The 15365-nt window shown below is 42.3% G+C and overlaps 1 protein-coding gene across 4 annotated transcripts in view; it reads left to right on the forward strand.

Annotated features, from left to right (window-relative positions):
- The window catches only part of CCNY (cyclin Y), a 225661-nt gene that overhangs the window by 207230 nt on the left and 3066 nt on the right, over positions 1-15365 (forward strand). The gene's annotated exons all lie outside the window — the stretch shown is intronic.

Genomic DNA, 15365 nt, shown 5'->3' on the forward strand with positions numbered 1-15365 from the left:
GTCTCTATGTAATTTACATCAGCCTTTATTCTGCTCTAACTTATTCACAGGGACGAGCCCAACATATAGCCAGCCAAGAATCAGTAAAGGTGTCTTAAAGTCATTGTTGCACCACTGACCTAAATGTGGTGTTTGCTTGTCAGCCATGGCCAAGATTCTGAGCATTGTGTTAAATCAGTGAGCTGATCTGCAGGTTGGGTAACCTGAAATCAATGGAGCCACACCAGCTGAGGAGCTTGCCTAATACGTTTTGAGAGAAGGAATAAAGTCTGTGATTATAGACAGCAAGTTAATAGTTAACGTGTACCCCCCTGATAGAATGATTGACCATGAAAATAGAAACATACTCATTCAATTCTAAGATTTAAATAAAGCAGCTTCTTCCTTTGAGAAAAACTAAATCTGTCACTGTCTTTTAAAGAAAAGTGGTATTGCCAGTATCAATCACTATAATACAATGTAAAGGTAGGCAGCACCAGAGTAACTTATACTCTAATAAATTTGTTAGGTGCCACAAGTACTCCTTTATACTACAGTAGTGTCTAGTGTGTGTTTGAGAAGCAAGAATATCAGATCTGGCAGGGCAAAACCTATGCTCTCCTGTCAGATACTTCATGCGCCTGACATGAAAACAAAATAAAACAGAGAAAGGAATTTGTAAAGTGAAATCCTTCATCAAATTCAAAGGCTGGACAGGATCCATCAGCAGTAACCTGTCTTTGAGAAGATCCATGAGGTTAAAAACTTGTCTGAATCATTAATACTTGATAGACTTTCTGGAGTAAAATATCTCACCATATTTTATATATCCACAACTTGACACTGAGTAGAGAGGCTTTGTCTTTCAGTGATTAAATTCAAACAGATTTTTCTTGCCAAGGTACAGGATATTAGTAGGCCACAGTCAGATTGAAGGTAACAGTCAAACCAATCTATCCAGTGCTCTTCTGGCCGAGAATCTATACTTTTTCCTATTGTATGCATTCATAGGAGGTAGAAGTGGGACCTTTAACCTTAGGTTAAATCATCCAGACAGTCTATCTGCCAATGCAGGATTGTTCCTTACAGCGTATCTTCTAGTATGTTTTGCAGTCTAATTTTAACTGTGCCAAATGTTGAGGCTTTTACCACTTCTCTTGAGAGATTCTTTCACAACTTAATTGATTTTAGTTCCAGGAAGCTTTTCGAGATACCCAGCCTAAATCTTCTGTTTCTTAATTTCCTCCTGTTACCGACCTAGTTATACTCTTACGCAGCAACCTAAAAAAATCTTCTTCATCATAATTGTTTACACCAGTCAAATAGTTGTGGATTTTTGTTGCCTCACATTCAGTCAGGCTTTGTAATTTTGGATGAGTCTGCAAAGCACTTTACCTAATTCTAGTCCATGATCACAGCACTACAGCCAATTCAACACTAAGGATTTTGGAAAAACTGAGCGAGAGAATTCTTTGGAACGCATTCCCAACTTAACTGATGCATTTTATATAAATGTTTGATTACCTGTATTACTGAACTGCCTAGGAACCAGCCAAAACCAGGGCCATGTTGTGCTAGGCATTTTACATAGAGAAGTACACTGACTGCCTGGAAGAGCTTACAGTCTAGATATACCTGACAGAGAAAGAGTAGGAGAAAGGGATATAACCTACGAACAGAGTAATGACAGGTTTCAGAGTAGCAGCCGTGTTGGTCTGTATTTGCAAAAAGAAAAGGAATACTTGTGGCACCTTAGAGACTAAGAAAGTCTCTTAGCTCACGAAAGCTTATGCTCAAATAAACAGAGTAATGTCTTTTACATTCCCTCCACCAGCTTCCTGTTGCAGAAGTGGAGGTTGGCTACTAGCTGCTGGCTACAAAGTTTTCTTGACCAGGAAGATGCGTAGAAATGGACTTTTTTAATAGGCAGAGATTCTTCTTTCCACTTCTAGCTCTCACCAAATTAAGGAGGGCTCCTCTGTCACTAGCTTCTTCATGCCCAAAGTGTTTACTGGCTGCTTTTTGGCTCAGAAAAGGTGACTAACAAATATATTTAAATTCTTTTTTTTTTTTTTTTTAATTTCCTCAAACATCAGTCCTTCCAGACCACTGTTCTTTGAATTTGTTTGGAGGGGTTTTTGTTTGTTTGTTTTTATTGTTTGCTTTTTTTGTGTTATATATGAAGTCCCTCTAGTTTGTCAAAATATTTCTGGTAATGAGGTGACCAAATCTGCATGCATTCATTTCCAAGTGGATGGCAGCGGAGCCTTAGAGAATGGGAAGTATTTCCTCCCTGCACTGGACGTGATTTGCAGCCCAAATTCGCACTGGCAGCTTTGGGGTTTGTTTGTTTTCTTGCCAATGACAACGTCTTGTCCAGAATCATAAACCTTGATGAAGTGTGTACATTTATAACACTGGAGAGAATGTTCCTGGCTGATCACATGCATTACAACCATGCCCAATAAAAGACCATCTATTATCTTAATTGTTGGAGGAGAAGGTATTTATATTTGGTTTTGTATTTGTATTATTTGTATGTGTAGAGGCTTGTAGGGGCTTTGTGCTGGGAGAGAAGCTGAGCCCTGATTAGGGGGCGGGGCTTCTCTGACTAGGGGTCCTATAAAGGCAGCCAGCCAGTCAGGCAGCGGCACAGACAGCTGTAGCAGCACAGGAGCCAGCAAACAGAGCTGTAAACGGGAGTTATTTTGTATTGTGGTGCTTGTTTGGGGTTTGTTTTTGCTGTGGGTGGTGGTGTTTTGGGTGTGGTTTGTGTTTCCCAGATGAACAGGATTTAGGTGGGAAGGCTATGACAGATACAGAGGCAGCAGTGGGAGCGACCCATTTAGTGGAAGACACAATAAAGATGACTGGATGTGGACGCTGCGGTATGTACGTGATCCTGGAGGGGGCACCTGGTAAGAGTTTTGTCTGTATGAAATGCCGTCTGACAGAGCTGATGGAGGAAAAGATCCGAGGTTTGGAGATGCAGGTGGAAAGTCTGGTTGAGTTTAGGAAGGGGTTTGAGCAGATTATGGAGCAAAGACATGAGGTATCTGAAAGGAAAGCTCAGACTTGCAGATGGAAGCAGGACTGAGGAATTCTGAGGGGAGACTGGGTGAGGAAAGTGGTCAGTGGAAGCATGTGACTAAAAGAACCAGGCAGAGGAAAAGACGGGCTAGTGAAGGAGAAATAGAGCTCAAGAACAGGTTTGCAGAGTTGGAAAATGAAGAAGGGGCTCAGCAGGTAGTCACTGAAGGTGGAAGGGCAAGGAAGAAGAGAAGAGTGGCTAGTCCTATAGGAAAAGGGGAAGAGTTAATGGACACTACACCAAATATGAGCCCCAGGAGGATACAGGATGGTTTGAAGAGGATTACAAGGGAGAATAGGAATGGAAAGAACTTGCAGCCAGAGAGAACAGGGGATAGACTGGAGAATAGCACTGTCACCAGGAAAAGGCAGGTCTATGTGATCGGGGACTCTTTACTGAGAAGAATAGATAGGCCTGTAACCAGAGCTGATCCAGAGAATAGAAGCATGTGCTGCCTTCCAGGTGCTAAGATACGGGATGTAGACCTGAGGTTGAAAAGGATCCTAAAGGGAGCGGGAAAGAATCCTCTAATTATTCTTCATGTGGGAACAAATGATACGGATAGATTCTCACTGGAAAGTATGAAAGGAAACTATGCTAGGCTGGGGAAGATGCGTAAGGAAATTGAGGCTCAGGTGTTTCTTAGTGGGATTCTGCCTGTTCCTAGAGAAGGGCAACAAAGGTGTGACAAGATTATGACTATCAACAGATGGCTTAGGCAGTGGTGCTATAAGGAGGGCTTTGCAATGTATGGCCACTGGGAGGCATTCAAGGGCAGAGGACAGTTCTCTCTGGATGGACTTCATCTGAGTAGGGAAGGAAATAGACTTCTAGGATGGAGGCTGGCACAACCGATTGAGAGCTTTAAACTAGGAATTTGGGGGAGATGGTTGGGAGATGTCCAGGTAATCTCCACGCTGGATTTTAGCATTGAGAGGGAAGAAAATGAAGTAAGAAAGGATACAGCCGTGGGTAGGAGAATGTATATAAGGAGGAAGGGCAGTGTGGATGCCAGTCTAATAGGTTATACTGGTTGTAGAATGACCATGCCTAATAGGGTACAGAATGTGAGCGAGGCCAAACAGCAAAAATTAAGATGTTTGTACACCAATGTGAGGAGCCTAGGTAACAAAATGGAGGAACTAGAGCTACTGGTGCAGGAAGTGAAACCAGATATTCAAGGGATAACAGAAACATGGTGGAATAGTAGTCATGACTGGACTACAGGTATTGAAGGGTATGTGCTGTTTAGGAAAGACAGAAATAAAGGTAAAGGTGGTGGAGTAGCATTGTATATCATTGATGAGGTAGAAAGTAAAGAAATAAGAAGCGATGGAATGGATAAGACAGAGTCCGTCTGGGCAAAAATCACATTGGGGAAGAAAACTACTAGAGCCTCCCCTGGGATAGTGCTTGTGGTGTGCTATAGACTGCCGGGATCTAATTTGGATATGGATAGAGTCCTCTTTAATGTTTTTAATGGAAACTGCGTGATCATGGGGGACTTTAACTTCCCAGATATAGACTGGAGGACGAGTGCTAGTAATAATAATAGGGCTCAGATTTTCCTAGATGTGATAGCTGATGGATTCCTTCATCAAGTAGTTGCTGAACCGACTAGAGGGGTTGCCTTTTTAGATTTGCTTTTGGTGAGTAGTGAGGACCTCATAGAAGAAATGACTGTACAGGAAATGTTGGTTCAAGTGATCATGAGCTAATTCAATTCAAACTGAATGGAAGGATTAACAAAAATAAATCTGCAACTAGGGTTTTTGATTTCAAAAGGGCTGACTTTCAAAAATTAAGGAAATTAGTTAGGGAAGTGGATTGGACTGAATAATTTATGGATCTAAAGGCAGAGGAGGCCTGGGATTACTTTAAATCAAAGCTGCAGAAGCAATTGGAAGCCTGCATCCCAAGAAAGGGGAAAAAATTCATAGGCAGGAGTTGTAGACGAAGCTGGATGAGTAAGCATCTCAGAGAGGTTTCAGAGGAACAGCCGTGTTAGTCTGTATTCGCAAAAAGAAAAGGAGTACTTGTGGCACCGTACTCCTTTTCTTTTTGCATCTCAGAGAGGTGATTAAGAAAAAGCAGAAAGCATACAGGGAGTGGAAGATGGGAGGGATCAGCAAGGAAAGCTACCTTATTGAGGTCAGAACATGTAGGGATAAAGTGAGACAGGCTAAAAGTCAAGTAGAGTTGGACCTTGCAAAGGGAATTAAAGCCAGTAGTAAAAGGTTCTATAGCCATATAAATAAGAAGAAAACAAAGAAAGAAGTGGGACCGCTAAACACTGAGGATGGAGTGGAGGTAAGGATAATCTAGGCATGGCCCAATATCTAAACAAATACTTTGCCTTAGTCTTAATAAGGATAAAGAGGATCTTAGGGATAATGGTAGCATGACAAATGGGAATGAGGATATGGAGGTAGATATTACCATATCTGAAGTAGAAGCGAAACTCTAACAGTTTAATCTAAATCGGGGGGGCCCAGATAATCTTCATCCAAGAATATTAAAGGAATTGGCACATGAAGTTGCAAGCCCATTAGCAAGAATTTTTAATGAATCTGTAAACTCAGGGGTTGTACCGTATAATCGGAGAATTGCTAACATAGTTCCTATTTTTAAGAAAGGGAAAAAATGTGATCCGGGGAACTACAGGCCTGTTAGTTTGACATCTGTAGTATGCAAGGTCTTGGAAAAAAATTTGGAGGAGAAAGTAGTTAAGGACATTGAGATCAATGGTAAATGGGACAAAATACAACATGGTTTTACAAAAGGTAGAACGTACCAAACTAACCTGATCTCCTTCTTTGAGAACGTAACAGATTTTTTAGACAAAGGAAACGCAGTGGATCTAATTTACCTAGTTTTCAGTAAGGCGTTCGATACCATGCCACATGGAAAATTATTAGTTAAATTGGAAAAGATGGGGATCAATATGAAAATTGAGAGGTGGATAAGGAATTGGTTAACGGGGAGACTACAGCGGGTCCTACTGAAAGGTGAACTATCAGGCTGGAGGGAGGTTACCAGTGGAGTTCCTCAAGGATCGGTTTTGGGGCCAATCTTATTTAATCTTTTTATTACTGACCTCGGCACAAAAAGTGGGAGTGTGCTAATAAAGTTTGCGGATGATACAAAGCTGGGAGGTGTTGCCAATTTAGAGAGAGACTGGGATATCTTACAGGAAGATTTGGATGACCTTGTAAACTGGAGGTTTCAGAGTAGCAGCCGTGTTAGTCTGTATTCGCAAAAAGAAAAGGAGTACTTGTGGCACCTTAGAGACTAACCAATTTATTTGAGCATGAGCTTTCGTGAGCTACATCCGATGAAGTGAGCTGTAGCTCACGAAAGCTCATGCTCAAATAAATTGGTTAGTCTCTAAGGTGCCACAAGTACTCCTTTTCTTCTTGTAAACTGGAGTAATAGTAACAGGATGAAATTTAATAGTGAGAAGTGTAAGGTTATGCATTTAGGGATTAATAACAAGCATTTTAGTTATAAGCTGGGGACGCATCAATTAGAAGTAACGGAGGAGGAGAAGGACCTTGGAGTATTGGTTGATCATAGGATCATTATGAACTGCCAATGTGATATGGCTGTGAAAAAAGCTAATGTGGTCTTGGGATGTATCAGACGAGGTATTTCCAGTAGAGATAAGGAGGTTTTATTTGTTATACAAGGCACTGGTGAGACCTCGCCTGGAATACTGTGTGCAGTTCTGGTCTCTCATGTTTAAGAAGGATGAATTCAAACTGGAACAGGTACAGAGAAGGGCTACTAGGGTGATCCGAGAAATGGAAAACCTGTCTTATGAAAGGAGACTCAAGGAGCTTGGCTTGTTTAACCTAACTAAAAAAAGGTTGGGGGAGATATGATTGCTCTCTATAAATATATCAGAGGGATAAATACCAGGGAGAGAGAGGAATTCTTTAAGCTCAGTACCAGTGTGGACACAAGAACAAATGGATATAAGTTGGCCATCGGGAAGTTTAGACTTGAAATTAGACGAAAGTTTCTAACCATCAGAAGAGTGAAGTTTTGGAATAGCCTTCCAAGGGAAGCAGTGGGGGCAAAAGACCTATCTAGCTTTAAGATTAGACTCGATAAGTTTTGGAGGAGATGGTATGATGGGATAACATGATTTTGGCAATTAATTGATCTTTAAATATTCATGATAAATAGGCCCAATGGCCTGTGATGGGATGTGAGATGGGGTGGGATCTGAGTTACTACAGAGAATTCTTTCCTGGGTATCTGGCTGGTGAGTCTTGCCCACGTGCTCAGGGTTTAGCTGATCGCCATATTTGGGGTCGGGAAAGAATTTTCATCCAGGGCAGATTGGAAGAGGCCCTGGAGGTTTCTCGCCTACCTCTGTAGCATGGGTCATGGGTCACTTGCTGGAGGATTCTCTGTTCCTTGAAGTCTTTAAATCACAGTTTGAGGTCTTCAATAGCTCAGACATAGGTGAGAGGTTTTTCGCAGGAGTGGGTGGGTGAGATTCTGTGGCCTGCGTTGTGCAGGAGGTTGGACTAGATGATCAGAATGATCCCTTCTGACCTTAATATCTATGAATCTTGTAAATCATGTGTTACAGAGCTCTTTTTACAGAAGCTGTCTATTTGAATACATAATCCTATTACAAAAACCTGACATTAAAAGTCCCAGCATGCCCAGAGCATGGGGTTGAGTCCTTGACCATCTTGGCTAATGGCCACTGATGGACTTATGCTCCGTGAACTTACCTTATTCTTTTTGTAACCCAGTTATGCTTTTGGCCTTCACAACAACCCATGGTAACGAGTTCCACAGGTTGACTGTGCGTTGTGTGAAGAAGTACTTCCTTTTGTTAGTTTGAAACCTGCTGCCTGTTAATTTCATTGGGTGACGCCTGGTTCTTGTGTTATGTGATGAGGTAAATAACACTTCCTTATTCACTTTCTCCACACCAGTCATGATTTAATACATCTCTGTCATATCCCTCCTTAGCTGTCTCTTTTCCAAGCTCAGCTGTCTCAATCTTTTTCATCTCTTCTCATATGGAAGCTGTTCCATACCCCTGATCATTTTTGTTGCCCTTATTTGTACCTTTTCCTATTAGGAATACTTGGCATTGTTTTCCAGTGTGCATTACTTTGCATTTATCAACATTGAATTTCATCTGCCATTCTGTTGCCCAGTCACCCAGTTTTGTGAGTTAGTTTTGTAACTCTTCGCAGTGTGTGTGCTTTGGACTTAACTATTTTGAACAATTTTGTATTGTTTGCAAATGTTACCAGGTCACTGTTTACCCCTATTTCCAGATCATTTATAAATATATTGAACAGCACTGCTCCCAGTACAGATTCCTTGAGGACCCTGCTATTTACCTCTCTCCATTCTGAAAACTGACCATTTATTCCTACCCTGAGTAGAAATGCTTGATTTAATTCCTAACCCAAGTAGGTTTATAAGCCAAAATTGACTTTGCTTCAGCGGCAGCTTGAGAAAGTGGCTTCCAATGTTGATTTTGTAACCCCTCCCAAATATGGAAAAGCTGCATTTAAATACAGGATTGTTAAAATCCTAATCGTGTTGCACATCAGTGAGAATTCCCATGTGAGAGCAAGGATGCAAAATATTATCAGGATCTATTCAAACCCAGTTTTCATCTTATCTGACAGAAAGCTAGGACAGAAATATTTCTGTCAAACGGACAATATTGAAGTAATTAATTCCTCTAGCTAAATGATGGGTTGCTAAGGATTATGGACTGATTTGGCAAGCAAATGGCTGAGCGCTCCATCTCAGGTCCACTTACTTTCTAAGCCAGTCTTTTGCCATGGTTAAACTATTTCCTCTATTTGGTTTTGAAACAGTGCTGTAAATATTTTGAGTCCGTTTGGTTTCTATTTGATATAAAATGCGGAAAGGTCTCATAACCCAAATCTCATTCTTACTAAGGACCTATAAGTGACTTGGGTTATAAAGTGTTGTTTTATATAAATATTCTGTTCAGGTGCAGTAGGAGAGAGAATAACCTCATTTGCTGCGATCATGTCTGCATATATCTACAGAGCCAGTTATATAAGGGGCAAAAGCTCCTGAAGTGTAGAAAACAGAACATTTAAAAATAGTTTCAAACTGATGGGGAAGGGAAGACAAGTACTTGTGTGTCTTTTTTTTAGAATGGCAAGTGTCTTGGCGAGCAACAAATAAGAGTATTATGGCAAAAATAATACCTTTCAGAAACGTCATGTGGGCAGAGATTTTACACATGCATCTTGTTTCCAGCAGACCCCAATTTGTATGTCACGATTTTATTTCATCAGTAAGGATAACTTGTGATGCACTGCAGACAACAGGAAGGTGACTTTCTCTACTGTCTTGAGATAATTTTGTTGAAAACTACTTATAGTTTTGGTGTATAGAGGCAAGACAATTAAGCCACTGATTTGGGACCCCATTAATAATGAATTAAAGGAGAGTAATATAATTAATGTCAGTCAACATGGTGTGAAGGTATAAGGGATACCACTGAACTGAGGTCAGAGGCCAGCAGCTGACTGACTGGTTGGCTGATTAGCCTCACTCAATGCACCAGGGAAAAAGACCTGCAGCTTACTTGGCTGATCCTCATAAAACGAAGAGCAGGAAATTGAGAGGGAGACCTGCAATACCTGCCAGAGGCTGGAGCTACTGCCCCCAGAAACAAAACAGACAGAAAGCAGACTGTGCAAAGTCCTATTATCAAAAAGGCTGAGGTAAGAGCCATGAACTTATTGGTTGATGAACTTACAGGGGGTGAAGGACAGACTTAGGGAAGTTTTGATCTTGTTTTGTTGAGACTTGAAATAAAATAAAAAGGAAACACGACTGACCCTACTGGAAACTGCCTTCTCTGGACTCAGTGAGAATGTTCCAGGCAGAATTCCCCTGGGGAGGGTGCTGGCTCAGTAAGAGCAAGCTGGGGTCCAGCCGGAAGAGGGAACTATAAGACGGGCCCCAAACTCGTACATGTGGGTTAATGGAAAATAGATCCTGTCAAACTGTCATTGCGTTATTTTTTTTTATGAGATTACAAATTTGATTGGGAACGGTACTAGTGTTGATGTAATAGACTTAGACATCTGTAAAGCTTGTACCTCACACCATTTTGGTTAAAAAACAAAATTTATGTGGCACACATTAAATTGATTAAAAACTGGCTAGATGACAGGTCTCAAAATATAATTGTAAATGGGGAATCATCACAGAGCAGGAGTATATCTAGTGGGGTTCCACTGGCATTGGTTCTTGACCCTACCCTATTTTATATTTTTATCAATGACTTGTCAGAGACCATAAAATCACCACTGACAAAGTTTGCAGATGCCACAAAGATTGGGGGAGTGGCAAATAATGAAGAGGACCGGTTACTGATACAAAACAATCTGGATTGCTCTTAAACTGGGTGCAAGCAAACAATATGAGTTTTAATATTGGCTAAATGTATACATCTGGGAAAAAAGAGTGTAGGCCATATTTATAAGATGGAGAACTCTATCCTGGAAGACAATGAAAAAGATTTGGGGCCATGGTGGATAATCAGCTGAACATGAGTTCCCATTGCGATTCTGTAGTGAAAAGGGCTAATCAGCCCTCGGTTGCATAAACAGGGGGATATCAAGTAGGAGCAGAGAGGTTATTTTACCTCTGTATTTGGCACTGGGCTGAACCACTGTGTCCAGTTCTAGTGCCCACAAGTCAAGAAGACTTAACAAGAAGTTGATAAATGGGAGAGGGTTCAGAGAAGGACCATGAGAATGATTAAAGGATTAGTAAACATGTTTTATAATGACAGGCTGAAAGAAATCAATCTATTTAGCTTAAGAAAGAGAAGGTTAAGGGGTGACTTGATCACAGTTTATAAGTACCTACATGGGAAACAAATACTTGATAATGGGCTCTTCAATCTAGCAGACAGAGGTATAACACAATCCAAAGGCGAGCATTTGAAGCTAGACAAATTCAAACTGGAAATAAGGTGTACATTTTTAACAGTGAGGGTAGTTTAACCATTGGAACAATTTACCAAGGGTTGTGGTGGATTCTCCATCACTAGCAATTATTAAATCTAGATTGGATTTTCTTTTCCAAAAAGATCTGTTCTAGGAATTGTTTTGGAGAAGTTCCATGGCCTGTGTTATACAGCAGGTCGACTAGGTGGTCACAATGGTCCCTCCCTTCTGGCCTGGGAGTTTGACTCTGACATCCTCTCCCTGGTGGCCCATTTCTCATTTAATTATTTCAAGTATTTGCTTTGCAGCAATTTGTCATCCAGAGAGATGGGGAGTGTATTACTCAAAGGATGGATGCATCCTTGGATCATGAGACTTTGAGGAAAGAAGTTTTTCAGGCTCATTCTCAGGCATTTCAGAGGGGGAGAAGTCTCACCACATTCTTCAAACAACTTAATTTTGCCAAGCAAAACAAAACAGGAGACAGAGCTCATGTACAATGTCCTTCTGCCTTCTTTTCTTTTGCTCCTCAGTCATTTCCCTGTCCTTTTTCTCCAGTCTCCTCATTCTCCTTCTTGACTACCTATCTTTGGCTCCCTTCTTTAGGTACCTGCCCCCTACAACTTTAACGGAAGAGATAAAGAAGCCTTTATGTGTTCGCCATATCCATGGCCCTGATCCAGAAAAACATCAACATTTTGGACAGCTCTTAACGCTTAAGAGTGTTCCTGAATCAGGGCCTCTGGATGTAAACCTGGTGCTTGGCATCAGAAGGATGAACCTTAGCTCTGCATGGCTTCCCCAACATGTATCATGTATTTGGAGAGTATGGAGGACTGGGTGCAGATTATTGTGCGCCCTACTCATCAGCTACAATCCTGACCCTGAATGTAGAAAAAGAGTTTTGTAAACCAGTTCTGGAGTTAGAATTTTTAAAGTCTGTATGATCTTACAGTACCTCCACAGGCATACTCTGCTGTGTGTCACATGCGTTCATTCTCAAGTTGGCTAAGGACAAAGTGAATGAAACAGTCTGCCTCCAGAGCTGCTCTAATGAGTCTCAAGGAATTTTGTGTCTCTTTTGAGGCTAGAATAATCTTTGGACTTCTTTTTAAAGGATGTTAAATTTTCTTGTGTATACAAGGTCTCTTCTGGATTAAATTATTCTTTAACATCATCTGTATTTTCTTCCACTGATTATATAAATTACCTAGCTAACAGGGCCCTGTGTCTCCTGAAATGAAGGAATGATGCATTATCATTGTGTTTCATAAAAAGATCCCATGGTTCTTCAGATAGGCTGATAAATTTTGGCTCTCAGAGCAATCCCTCCAACAGAGCATTTGTCATGCAGAAAACGTCTTTCTTGTAATAGTAAATTATTTAAAATAAGAAAAAACTGTTTCCTATGCTCCAAAATAAGGTTAGCATTTATTTAATAAGTGTGTCTAAGGCTTCTTCTATACTTTTTCACCGAATAAAATATTGTGCATTATTAAAGAATTAGATTGAGACCGAAAGTGTAGGCATGTTCCACAGGCTGGGAAAAGGCCATTGTCTGAACCCAAACACATCTTATTCCTTGATAAAATGATCAGGAAGACCAAACCTAACTAAAAGCAGTGACGGCCTCAGGAAGATGGATGTTGTATCAAGTCAAGGGCCCTAAATCTTCCCCCACAAATTTTCACTGATGTTACTTCATTGAAGTCAATAGAGTTTATACCCTGTAAAACCAGTGTAGGTGGGAGGAGAATTAGGCCCAAGATGTTTGGAGAAAGACAGATTTTAAGACTCATTTTTTTCCTCTTCATTATGTGCAATTCAGAACAACAAAACTTCAGTTTTAATCACCACTCTCTTTGGTAGTGTTAAGATTATTTTTGGTATAAATATTACTTTTCAGTAAATCTCACTGAAAATCCAGTAAAAATTTCATAGACATTTCAGTTTTTGTAGATTTAAAAAAAAAAAAAAAAAAAACTTTGGTTTTTCAATAATCAAAATCTTCAGTCACAAAAAAACCCTGAATTTTTCCATTTAATTTTATGTCAAAAAGTTTGGTTTTTTAATCAAGCTCAAAATTCAGGAATTGTTGACCACTTTTGCTTTAGAATGACTTAAGATAGTAGTATATATCAGGGTGGGAAGGGACCTCAGGAGGTGATCTAGTCCAACCCCCTGCTCAGAGCAGGACCAATCCCCAATTTTTGCCCCAGATCCCTAAATGGCCGCCTCAAGGATTGAACTCACAACCCTGGGTTTAGCAGGCCAGTGATCAAACCACTGAGCTATTCCTACCCTCGAAAGTATTCATAGAATCATAGAATATCAGGGTTGGAAGGGACCTCAGGAGGTCATCTAGTCCAATCCCCTGCTCAAAGCAGGACCAATCCCCAATTTTTGCCCCAGATCCCTAAATGGCCCCCTCAAGGATAGAACTCACAACCCTGGATTTAGCAGGCCAATGCTCAAACCACTGAGCAATCCCTCCCCCCATAAATGGTTTGAATACTGTAAAAAAAGGGAAACATTTCTCTGTAGGGGCCTAGCTCCACTATGAAATTGTACCGTGATTTACTCTAGATTTTTCTTTTTAAAAAAAAAAAAAAGTCTTGGGACATGATGATGACCAGGACTGACTTGTCAGTGTAGATAAGGAGGAGGAGGGTCAGCATCATGATAGCTAGTCACAGGGTAATTCCTCATGCCAGTAGTGTTTACCCATGACTACCTGACATGATGCTAAGCACAATTTAGCTTAGTCTGCAGTGAGCATTTTGTCAACCCGTTCAACTAGATTTTTAATAGTATAACTAGGATTCGGGCTGGATTAATTTTTTGTGGGCCTGGCGCCAAACATATTTATAGGGCCCCCTAGGGAATGATTATAAAAGGGACTGGGGGCAGAAGCACAGCTGGGCAGGAGCTAGGGTTGGTCCCTGGAGCAAGGGAGGGGCCGGTGGTAAACTGCAAGCGCAGCAGGATTGGGGAGGAGGTAAACAGGATCCCCCCCACCTGCCCCTGCCCACATAGAGCTGGTACCTACCTGGGTCTAGCCCATTCTCTTCGTCTCTCTCTGCACTGAGCTGCCCCTTCTCGTGCACCAGCAGGACAGTCCTCTTCCAGCCCTCTGGGGTGGGTGTTGGGAGTGGGAGGAGCAGAGGCTAATGTGGTTGGTCCTATAACCAGACTTATAGTTTCCAGTCAGCACTGCTAACCGGACACTCAGGTCCTGTTTTCTACTGGAGTTTCCAGTCTAAAACTGGATAGCTGGCAACAGGGCTGCCAGAAAAGCCTGAGGTCGGGGAGGGACAAGCAATCATTTTTAAAAGTGAGAGGGCTAAGCCTGAAGCGGTGGAGGGGGGGAGTGGAGAGTTGCTAGTGGGCAGGGCCATGTCTGCTGTACTGCTCAGGTAGGTTGGAGACTGTGGGGATCAGCTGACACAGTATCCCCAGCCCAGGTGATGTGACAGCCAGGGGTGGATTTAGAGTGAGTGGGGCCCTCCGGCCCTGTGCTCAGCTTCATTTTTGGGGCCCATCCTTAGGACCCAGCCAAGAAAAAGAACATTCTCTCATCTCCCCCTGCCCCCATTTTTCATTTTTTTTCTTCATCCTCCTCCTATAAGTAATAGCAAGTAAATGGAAATAAAGTGAGGTACCTTGATTGTTCTTGTATTCTGACTTATTTTTCCACAGACCATTTGAAAATCGCGGAGGATCTCGGCGGACCTTAATGATCTTTCCAAATATTGTAAAAAAAACAAAAAAACATTGGGGTGCGGGGTCTGGCCAGGAGCTAGGGTGAGGGAGGGGGCTCAGGGTTGGGGCAGGAGATTCGGTGTGGAGTGCTTACTTGGGGCAGCTCCTGTTTGGTGCGAGGGGTGCAGGTGGGAATGTGGGGATGTGTGCAGGACCTTCCGTTTGGTGCTCAAGATAGGAGTGGGGATATGACAGGTTGCAGGAGTCAGGGCAGGGGGCTGGGGGGCATGAGGAGGGTGCAGGAGTCAGGGCAGGGGGCTGGGGAGGTGTGTGGGGGTGCAGGATTCAGGGCAGGGGAGGTGTGTGGGGGAAGGGGGAAGGGCAGGGGGCTGGGGGAGTGTAAGGGGGGGTGCAGGGGTCAGGGCTGGGGAAGTGTGGGGGGGTGCGGGAGTCAGGGCAGGGGGCTGGGGATGTGTAAGGGAGGGTGCAGGGGTCAGAGTGGGCAGAGGGCTGGAGGTGTGGGCTGAGGTTGTGGGGGTGCTCACAGCAGGGGGCTGGAGGGGGTATGCCCCGCCCCCTCCCTCAAGGCCCCTCCCTCTCCTCCTGCC

This window comes from Caretta caretta, chromosome 2, assembly GCF_965140235.1.
Source record: "Caretta caretta isolate rCarCar2 chromosome 2, rCarCar1.hap1, whole genome shotgun sequence".
NCBI lineage: Eukaryota > Metazoa > Chordata > Testudines > Cheloniidae > Caretta > Caretta caretta.